Source organism: Amblyomma maculatum, chromosome 11 (assembly GCF_055883805.1).
Source record: "Amblyomma maculatum isolate TAMU_Amacu chromosome 11, ASM5588380v1, whole genome shotgun sequence".
Taxonomy (NCBI): domain Eukaryota; kingdom Metazoa; phylum Arthropoda; class Arachnida; order Ixodida; family Ixodidae; genus Amblyomma; species Amblyomma maculatum.
This window is the reverse complement of record NC_139354.1, coordinates 58,081,505-58,093,288: the sequence shown is the minus strand read 5'-3', so window position 1 is coordinate 58,093,288 and position 11,784 is coordinate 58,081,505.

The following is an 11,784-nucleotide window of genomic DNA, read 5'->3' as shown; positions in this document are numbered from 1 at the left end:
ATGTACGTCGACGTGAACCACAAGAATTGGGACGAAATTCTTCCCTACGTCACGTTCGCCTACAATACGGCGCGCCAAGACACCACTCGTATGACACCATTCAGCCTCCTTCACGGGCGACCAGTAACAACTATGCTGGATGCAATGTTGCTCCCAAATGCTGACACCGATGATCTCGATCAGGACGCCGAGGAATTCGCTCAACGTGCAGAGGAAGCTCGACAACTAGCGCGTGTGCGAATCAAAAATCAGCAAGAGCATGATGCACGACGCTACAATCAGAGACACCGACATGTCATGTACAAACCTGGCGACAAAGTGTGGGTCTGGACTCCTATTCGCCGCCGTGGACTCTCCGAAAAATTATTGCGGCGATACTTCGGGCCCTATGTTGTCCAGCGACGTTTAACCGACGTCACTTATGAGGTGGTGCCAGACAAGGTGTCGACATCAAAGCGACGCCAGCAACAAGCAGACGTCGTCCACGTTGTGCGTATGAAGCCGTACAACTCGGACTGACCTCATCGAGACGATGCTTCCTGAGGAGGGGGGCAAATGACGCATGTAGAAGACGACGCAAAAGATGGCATCTGGGACGACAAGCGCGAGCCTGGAAGTGAAAGAAGCTTGAACGCAAGACTTGTTCTGGTCTACCATTCAAACCATCTATCGCTAGGTCCTCCTTGGTGTTCTACCGAGACGTGACAATATAATTGCCACATGTCATCTTTCGTTGCATCGATTACGCCGAGTAGCTATGGGCATTGTGCATAAAGCAAGCGATAAGCGTGCAACAATTATCGCATGTGAATTTCTGTGTAAATGCAGCTCTTTATCAGTTACTGCATAATGTTTTCTGCGTGTTGAGTGCATCGCACTGAAACAAGAATAAAACAATTGGCCGCTTGCGGAAATCTGACAAGGCGGCTTCTTTGCAAGACTTCTTATTTAACCAAAACGTTTCGCATCCAGACGATACCTTATTTATAGCGGGAAGGTATTCAACCGTTCCATTATTTCCACTTCTTGGAGTAGCGATTTTTCATCAATTTGTTTTGTCAAAGAAGACGAGAGCGTTGTTCAGAATAATACCCTTTGTTGGTAAAATACGCCTTGCAGAGAAGAAGGAAATGGTCATATATACACAAGCATCAGCCCATGGCATCACGGAGGTGCGGCGGCACTGGTGACAGCACTGACATAAGTTCTGCTAGCAAAAGCCGGAACTACTAGAAATGTTTGGCCCCAGTTACGTTACAAGTCTTCAGGCTTACTTAAGATGCCGACTTTTTCGCTAACTTCTGGTGCCAGACATATCCTAGTTATCTCGAAGAGTATAAAAGAGGGGATTGATACTCTTCGATTGTGGCCATCTCATTTCTTTTGTGGTACAAAAACTATAAATCAGGTAAAAAAATATTTATTTTTTTCTTGAGGTATGTCGGGCTACATATAAAAGGCACGTATGAAACATATCAGCAAACCAACGTGGAGAAAAATGCTAGGTTTTTGTAATGAGGTACATACGAACCAATCACACTGCAACTGACAGCAAAGAAATCGTAAATATATATTTTGTATTGATTAGTGCAGAATCAAATTTTAGCCACGAAGATGAAGGATGAGTATGTGCAAGCACCGTACAGAGGTTTCGCGACCTTTGAGGGAAACTTAAAGAAAAGCCTACGCGTTGAGACAATTTGCGTCTACCTCAGGGTGCTGACCTTGTTCAGTTGTTGTTTTTTTTTCACCAGCTTATCTCTCGGCTTTGCTTATTAAAAACTGCAACACATCCCTGTCTGCAAGCTATGCTTAACAGGCGACTGAGTTGTCTGCCTTATCTCTGCGCGCCGACTGGTCATGGCCGCGCGAGATCCTTGCGATGTTTCCTCAAGAAGGTTGTTGATACTTTTCATTTTCTTTCTGTTCGCTTTTCGTTAGCAATATTTGTTCTCCCTGTCAGTGAGGCCGATAAGATATGGACTAAAATAATCTGTTCCCTGCGCGTGAGAATTGGCAGCCTTGCCGTAGGTTTGGCGACTGCAGTGTATTTAAGAAATATCAATGGATGTATGTTTAAAGTGCGAATAAAAACCTCCTCTTTATTAAGGCTAACTCTAAACCTCAAGCCATCTAATCTTGAAGTTGAGTTTTGTGCTATGTACGTCGAACGTTGTCTTGTGTGACTGGCTAAATGTGACTGATCATTGTTTTGCACAGCGTCATCAAGTCTTGTTTCTAGGATCTACTCCAGGGACCATTAAAAATAAAATTGATCTGTTTCGTTCAATGTTGCCTGCCTCTGCCTGCTTGTTGCTTTCTGCCTCTTCTGAAAGAACCGAAAACTGTACGAGTTAGTAGCCTTTCACCATATCGAACAGGACGAAAAACGAGGACTGACAGTGGTGACTATCAGCTGATGACTGTCAACAGTTCATAGTCAGCGCTTTGACTGTACAGTGGTTCCGTGCTCAATCATCGTTTTGTAGCGCTGTTCAAAATGCTAAATATCCTTATAGCCGTCAATATTGCATGCGATCAGCTGATTTGGATTTGATTTTTTAAGCTGTAAAGGAACCACGTGTTGACTCTCACTGCATAATTATCTCGTTCAAATACGACTCTTTTTAGAGAATAGAATGAATTGACGTGAAGGTATATGCTGAGCAGTACCATCTTTCTGGTCTACGTATGGTTCCTGACGAATATACTTTTCTCTCGTAGTTTTGGAATGCAGCTGGAGGGTGGTACATAAAAGCATAAGATATCTGTCTACATCACCGAACAATTCTCGTGTATGCAAGCATTTAGCAGGCTAGAGTGCTTGATTTCCATGCATTGAAAAAAATTTGCTGTGGTTTAACAATGGTTATGCCTAATGACGTAGCGAAAGCTACGGCCCCCTGACTACGCTAAGGTTTAACTTATAGTGGAGTTATCTGTCTTCTTCTTCCTCCTCTACGGCCGGCATACGGCACACGGTGCCAGGGTGCCACGCTAACGGCTTGAAAACCTAGCGCAGTGTAGCTTTTGCTACAAAACTTTGGCAAAGGTGCGACAGGTCTTGTGTTGGTCACGTAGCCGCCAGTCAAAGTTTAAGAACGCCACCGCTGTTGTTTGCTCCGGAATGGCTAGAGGCATCCGAAAGAGAAAGGCACCAACAGAACAGCTCATTTTTTGGTGGCATAGACGCAACAATGGGCTGTTGCAATAATGTTTCAAACATGCCAGTAATTAGGCAAGTATTTTATATCAAAGAGCTACCTCTGACTACTCCAAAAATGCGAGTATGCTTTTGCAGGCTAGTTGGTGCCTAAGCATTGTTTTTTTTTTTTTTTTTTGCGCAAAAAACACGACACAAAAGAAGCGCTTGTCCTGTCTACCTCGCTTCTTTTGTGTCGTGTTTTTTGCGCAAAAAAAAAAACATAATAGTCCGAAAATGTGTACTAGAATCATCTAAAATCATGCACTAGCAGCGAAGTACTTGATGAGAGGCGAGGGTGGGCACGTCGCTCTGAATAGGAGCCATTAATTTTTGAAGACTCTTTGTGTATACATTTCCGGAAGCTAAACTACTATTTCGCTTATTTTAATTTCGTTCAAACAAGTAATTTCGAAAGGCTGCGCATTATACCCGTTTTTCACACGCTATACAGATAGTAAGAAAAAAAGTACCTGAAAACGGCTTCAGCAACATACTACAGGCCAGTAAAGTAACGCTCACTAAGCGAAAAGCATAATCCATGTCTAAAATATTTAAATCGAAATACTGCAGATAATATTGGGTCTTAAACTTTGAGTTTTAAGTGGTAAATTTTGTTCTGCACCTCAGAAAAACAGGTATTTACTGATGGCAAAATAATGTTTTTGATCTGCCTTATTTTTCCTTGCAACGACTCAGTGTGAAGTTGTAGAAATTCTTCGTTTACTACAATAGAAGCATTGTACAAACTGCTAAAACTGTCTGGTCCTTAAAGCCAAACTATACAGAGCGCTAAAAGAACACTGAGTCTAGCAAAGAAATGACGTTTTTGTGCAGGTCTTTTAGCTAGAGGGAAAAACAACGACGCAGCAGAAGATGAATCGGTAAAAAGAAAAATACAAATACACTTTGTGCACAAACTATCGTTAATACTTATAGTCACTAGCATTAGAGGACATCAAAAGGATCAAGAAAACATTGGCTGATATGAGAACCACCAATGCCTCCAAAATTGAAAACCATCAAACGTGAATAAATATTTCCCAAGGAAAGGTGGACTAATCAAGGTACCAAAGGCTAACACCACCCAATGCTTTAAACCTCGGTCCCGCAAATATTATTACTTTCATTTTAGTAGTAAGGAACTGTTTCCCGGTAATCGCCCAAACGTTGGAAGACAATGTGAATCATAAGCCTGATATTAACGCTGCAAGTCGGCGCAGGTTTATTTTAGTAAAGCGCTGTAATTTTAAATTATTTGCGAAAGAAATTAAAGTACTCCTGTGCCACACGTGCCTTCAAACATCAGCGCAGTTTCAGTGTGTAGATTCACGAAGTCAAATCACGTCAACATACAAATTAATTTTTCTAGACACCTGGGCCCGAAGCGAAATCCTATTTTTTTTAGCAATTATCTCGATCAATACGTTGCTTATGAATGAAATAAAATGCGATATGGACAACGGCAAGAACGAAGAGTGGCGCCCGTGCGCCGCAGAGCACCAACCGGAACGAAACGTATGTGTGTTTGTTACGGCGTGCTAGTTGCCGCTCAACCTGATTGGTCGAGTGCGCCGCTGCCCTTGGTTTCCCTGGAAATACGTTCACATCGTTCACTCATCTTACGTTGCATTGGAAATACGTTAATCCACCAAGCTAGTTACTTAAACTACGAAAAGCTAAATCGCACCAATAACAATGTTACTTACACAAGTGCTTCCCAGTGTGGAACAAATGTAAAGGGAAAGAGTGGGCATATAAAATTTATGTAATAGACAAATTTAAAAAACGGGCATTGCAGATTTAGCATTTAAGCTTTTGTGTAAAAAAAAGTTAGTTGTAGACATATCTTGGAGACAATGAAATCTACGTAATGTGATCAATAATAAGCAAAGTTTATTAGGTGCGAAACATCACTTGGAAATATTCCCGATTGCTTCTTATAGGGTGCTTCAGTTCGAAGCGATTCATTGCTTGCCTTCATATAAACAATAAAATGCTTCCGACGTGTGACTTTAGAAGCTCTGCTTCTTCTATCAACAGCTCAACAGTTCCCTATGCACGATCTGTGCTTCAAAAGTAAAAAAAGAAAAATGTACCTTCCAGAGAAACCCTTTTACAACACACCCGGATTCATAGGAGAATAATGCATTTATTGTGGTAAAGCATAATAACGTATCACCACTACCCTAAAACAATACATAATAGCACGCAAGGAGAACTTCCAATCTGTGGATAATAATGGGACACCAAAAAGGGCATAGAAATATAGGAAAAGGAATAGGGCATTCCATGAATGTACAACAGACTTATTTTTCATTCATAAGAGTTTTGAAACCCTTTCGCAATCAGCATTTCTATAATAACGCGGCACTGTGACGCCATCTATGTCTATTTGGAATGGAGGTCTGAGCAACATGAGTAGCCAATCCTGAAATCTGTAAAAATTACCACCAATTGAAGCTACACTCCGTTTAGCACATGGCTTTCAATAGTGCCGAAAGTACAAAAGCAGTCCGCAACAAAACAAAAAAAAAAAACATCAAAATTTATCACTCCGCCTCGGTTCGTGGCTGGTTGATTAGAAAATCCCCACATGCAAGAGGTTCATAGTAAATATTACTTTACGTTGCGTGTACTGTGTCAAAAAAAAAAACAATAAAAGAAAATAGCGTCGTGGCTTAGTGGCAAAAAGCGCTGGCCTTTTTGTTTGTTTTTTTATGGTTTAATTCTCAGCCGATGTTCGATTCTCAGCCTGGTTATTTTATCTTAGAGATTTCTTTTTTTTTTAGAATCTAAGTTTGGAAAGGCGAAAAATGAGCTATATATAGCTGCCCGTTCTTCATCAAGCTGGAATGGCTTCTTTTTTAAAAGCACAGTATTGTTTACTGTTCAAAGCAGGGATATGGTGTTCGCCATATAACAACGCACCTTGAGTCGAATGGCGTTGAACGTCGAGTTGTCATGCTCCATATTGCGAGATCTGGGTATTATCACATTTCGGGGTCTTTTTTGTGGGACTTTATTCCCTAAAACAAGCTTATTTCTTGGACCTCTAACAGACCGAGAACTCACCCCTGTCATCTAGCCGGCAATTGCGGAACGTTCACATGGAGCCTCTAAAGGGAAGCACTCCCTTATGCTAGCGTAGACGTTGACAGTCATTAGCTTGCAGTCTTTTGAAATCTTGGCACACTAGTACTTAGCAAAGAGCAAAAAATGCTTTTTAAATCGTAATGTACCAAGAAAAGTTGGTGATAGCAACGGCATGTGCACTGACATCGCACAGCACACGGATTCCTCTTCGTTTCGCTTTTATTTCAAAAAACATGATACAGAAATACACGTAGAGAAGCAGGAGGCTTATGCGCTCTGTTTCGGAGAATATGCAAGAAAAAGCAAACTTTTTTTGCAAAGCAAAACCCTTGTTTTATCCTACGCCAGTATGGATACTAATTGACATCTATTTTAATTCCAGCATAATTACAATTTTTATTGCACTACATTTTGATGCGGGAGCGCAGCACGAACAGTCGCTGTAGCCTTGGCTACATTGACTGCTATGTATTAAACAGATTATAGACTGACAGTTGAGTTAGGTGACGGCAGCAAGGCAAAATTTCAGGCCGCCTCTGCCTTTTCACTGTATTTCACACTCCAAAGACCGATGCTATTTGCTGCATCGCCTCCGTCTTTGTCGCAGTGCAACGTATACGCGGACGGCAGACGTAGGCCTCCTCGATGCAGAACAAACCTCCTAGCCTGCGGGCTGCTACGAAAACTGCCTACATAGGGTATACATCGTCCGGGACAACCGCAAACTGCAGCACCAGGGTGCTGCTAAAATTCGCGATAATATGCATGTTTCCGAAGCATTCTCAGAGTGGTGGCATACGCCGGGAGTCATCGTGTGGGTGACTGGGAGGCCCAGCATAAGCTACTGGAGGAGCACCAGCGTGAAGCGGACTATCATTGTCGGACTGTAGCTGATGCTTCTGCCATAGCAACGCATTTGAATCAGCGGCGGCACACTGACACTTCATTCTGCGCGTGTACAAGTAAGCTTCCAAGGATCATCAAAGACATGCGGCAAAGAGTCGTGATCTAACTTGCTTTGTTATCATAACTGATTGAAAAATTACAAGCGCTTTGGTGATCCAGTTTCATGCCTTGTTGTCGACTACGGCGCGTTCGTTTACTAACTGCACAATAATCATGAGAGAGGCTTGCGATTCGGTCAGTTAGGAGGTTCGCAATTTCTACGGATGAATTACTTCTAGTGGGTTGTAAGCAAACATAGGAACTAATGTAATTAAAGTGGCCCCAAAGCGCTTCGTTGTTTTGAACTCTTGCGGAGCTCTTGCCTGAGTTGGGACAAATCCACACTGGTCCATGATATCATGATGCAATAACGGGCGAATCTGATGTGACAGTAGAGTGGAGAGCTGGACCAGTTGGTACATATTGCTAAGGATTAAAACCAGCGGAAAGACGTAGACAAAGAGAGAAGCACACAACCAGCGTTGTGTTGTGTGCTTCTCTCTTTGTCTACGTCTTTCCGCTGGTTTTAATCCTTACAAATCTGATGTGTTTTAACAAATTGCGTTAAACTTCCAGCTTCTTAGAAAACTCGGCGTCAGGGTTGTAAGCTGGCAAATGGTAGCTGGCAGCTGGCACGGACCGGGCGTTGATTCTATTTCTGCGACTTTAACAAGATCACATGAAATCATAAATTCAGGGGCACCTGCCAACTCAACTTGCTTATTTGCGGTTGGAAGGTGGACTAATAATCGGCCTTCCATCGGTATTTGATGCTGAAATGAAAACCTCAGTTGTCAATCATAGAACTGCCGATGCTGCTAAACGTAGCCGATTCGCTGGCTCGAGTTACAACGAAACTTTTCACGAACGAGCAAGATGACGCAAAGCAGCTCCAATGCCGTGGGAAATTCGCAGTCCTGAACTTTATGCCCGCAACGGATGCACGCATCCTTAAAGCACAGAATGCGATGCGAAAAATTCAGCGCTTGATCTTGTGGCAAACTTTTCGGTTCATCCGCTTCTTTGCGCGGTTCAAGGTATCAGACTCTTCGTGTGCTTATCTATGCTTGAATAACGACGGAAATTGCTCAATAATGACAAGATATTTTTAGCTTAGAAATATCAAAAATACTTCATCAGCAAATTTTCGACCAATTTGTAGGTGCCTATAATATTCATAATAATTTTGTTCACAGGAAAAAAAGGCGCATTACCTGTCGCACTTCCTCTGCGGACACCTGTATCGCGCCGCAAAAGACAGGAGGAAGGTGAGACACAAAAGGTTTGTTTTGAGAAAAAAATTTAATCTTTGACGTTCATATATTTCATTCCTTAGAACCCAAGGAACCATTCTTACCAAACCAGAACGCAAATGGGCCGGAAATGTTCAACATTAAGCTTTTACGTTAGTTAAGTTTTACGGCAGTTAAGCTTAGTTTTTTATACTAAAAGATTCCCGTGTGCACAACACAAGCGTTCGTAGAAACAGCTCATAGATGTTATCCATGCATTGAGAAACATCCCACCTAGGAGTGTGTTTACGGCAATGGTTTTTCGAACTAGTATGAATCAGTATTTGCACCAAACGTTCTGTTTAAGTCCTCCCCTTGCTAAAATTAGTGGAATGAAACGTGGCGGCAGCTACAGACGGGCGCATTCTCTGACGGGTCCATCGAAAATGCATTACAAAATATACACCGCTAACCTGTAACCTGCCATGCTATTCGTCCAAGACCACAATCACCGTCATTGTCAATTCGTTAGTCTGTTCATCCTGCAACACGTATGCTAACTTAAGTCGCAAAAGAGATAGCGATGGCTTTAGTGCGTCAAGGAGCAAAAGGAGCTACAATTGTGAGAGACAAGACGAGGGATTAGTGTGGTTCTGTTACCGGAGACAAATTCATGCCGAAGCCTTATGGCATCTAGATCTACTTATGCGAGGCTAAAAAAACCTCTTTATTTGGGACATTGAACTACTTGGCGAAGGCATGTTAAGGAAACTATAACATGCGCACATACTTTCATGCGTATAAATGAATTCAGTTCGGCTTTTCTGTTCAAAGAGCAGCTTCGACGCCCTATCAAACTTTTCCAGTCAAAGGACTTGTAGGTATTCCTTAGAACCTCCTGCAGTGAACGGTGTGCGCAAAAGATTATGACCAAGAATATATGTTTAAAACAGTGGAAAGCACTCTTTTGAGAGCGCCACGAGCACTGCAGGATTGCACTAGAGAAACGCTAAATCCAGAAAATTGCTGCTGTACGTGCTGTACGCGGTACATCACGGGGACTAAAGCTGAGGCCGTACAGTAAAAATTTTCGTTCCTTAGCACGCGTTCGTTGCAGTGCTCCTGCAAGTGAGATTGAGCAGTACACCATCGCTCCTGCCAAGTGTTATTCTCATAACCACGCGACATTCTCACGTAACTGGACTGTCACCTGATAATGTCACGTAATACTCATATTCACATCAATTGTCACGTGATACTGTCATAGTCCTGTTACGCACTCGTCCAACTTTGCTGCGTGGTCACGCAGCGGGAATATCACACTGTTGAGAATTCAATTAGTTAATAATGAATAAATAATTGAAATAATTAAACTACATACTACTATTTCTCGTACGCTGTAGATATCTTTTCATGACCTTCCCCGCTGCTTTTATTACAGACTTTGTTTTCATTCCCACTACAGTACATTTTGCACTCCAAGAACCCGTTTTACTCTACTACACTATATTTTTTCCCGAAACATTCACACAAGGCAGCGCTGCGAATAAAAAATTCAATTTAATATATTTGATTTAATTATGAACTAAAATTGGTGAATTTCCGTCCTATATTTTACGCACTGATTAATGTACTACCCAACAGCATTAAACGTCGTCAATTTCGTCCATATATGAGGCGAATTGTGCCGTCACACTTTACAGCCCATTTTTGCGGACAAAAAAAAAAGCTATATAACGGTTTCCCCATTAAAACACCATACCGAACACGGAGTGAATTTTCGGTGTGCGACATATGCAGTGGCGTAAAATAAGAGTTTAATTGCACATCGTGCAACGTTATCTACCTTCTAGAATGCTCCCTTTGTCGTAAACGATACATAGGAGAGCACAGGGTCATCAATGATCATTTGACTAAATTATCATCGGGCAGACACAGGCAAAAACCTCCTGAAATTAGTTTGCCCGGATTTCAATCAGAAAGACGATAAATCTGATTAAATTTGATTATTTATTCCCCAGTCATGCTTTAAATCTTCACGGGACAGAAAAAATAGGCAGGAATGCCTAATGTATAAATTTCAACATCAGAACCAACAAGAATAAATATATCGAAAGGAACATTACAATCCTTAAATATATTCCCTCTGTGCCACAAGTAGTCAGCAAAATAATCCCATATAGCGTTAATTATAACAATTTGTACAGAGCGCCCCGCCGTGGTGCTGCAGTGGTGAAGACGCCTGACTACTGTGCCGGAGTACCCGGGTTAGAACCCGACTGCCAGCTGCTGTGTTTCGACGCAGACAAAACGGAATGCCGTCCATGTGTTGTGCGTATTCAGTGCACATTAAAGAACCCCAGGTGGGCAAACTTTCCGGAGTCCTCCACTACGGCGTCTCATATAGCCTGAGTAGCTTTGGGACGTTCAACTCTGAAAACTAAACAAACCAGTTTATTCAGTCAAAGCACGTCTATCTCTAACCCCCCCCCCCCCCCCCCCCTTGCAATAACAGACTGAACGCGTTCTTCCAGACATGTTTTCTTCTTATCATTTCTTTCTTTGGATGCCCCTTGAACACTTTTCTTCATATAATCTCGGGCTTGGGAGACATGGTCCACTTGATAAGTTATTATCCTGTATCTTTGTCCTTCTCCTCTCCTTGCGGAAAGATCTTGATAACTATTCCCCTGCAGATACGTTCTATGTCCGTGCTCTTTAGAACGCCTCTCTCCTTTCAAGGAAGGCATGTGAGACTCGAACCTGCTTCGGTTGCTCACTAATCATTCACATCCATTCAAACTTTCCTGTTGCTGGCAATTTTGATTTTCTTTTTCAAGCCACGGGATCACCGTATCCAGGCTGGAAGATTCTCACGAGAGAAAATATTTACTCCTTGTCAAGCTTCTTTCTCCTCCCCCGCTCCCTCCTCCTGCCTTGTTTTTACTTTTAGAAAGCTAAAGCATCTTTAAACCCGCGCTAACCATGATCGCGCTGCACAGATGAAGACAAGTCCTCTTGTGAAAATGTTGGCTCGGCTTCCGAACTGAGGCTCCCTTTAAGCCCTTGTTCAGTGCTCTTTCAAACGACCTCTCTCATAGTTACTTTGCATTGAACTTGGAGGTAATACTAATTTTCATTCCCCAAGAAACGTGCTGCATCCAGCAAAGCCGTAACAGTGCATCCGTAATGGCTACGGTTGAATTAACGGCCCGACTTGAGCTGATTGTGTTTAAGTTGTTATCATGGGCGGTTTCTTATGTAAACCATATTTTATGTACATTTGACTGTCAATTTTGACATTTATTG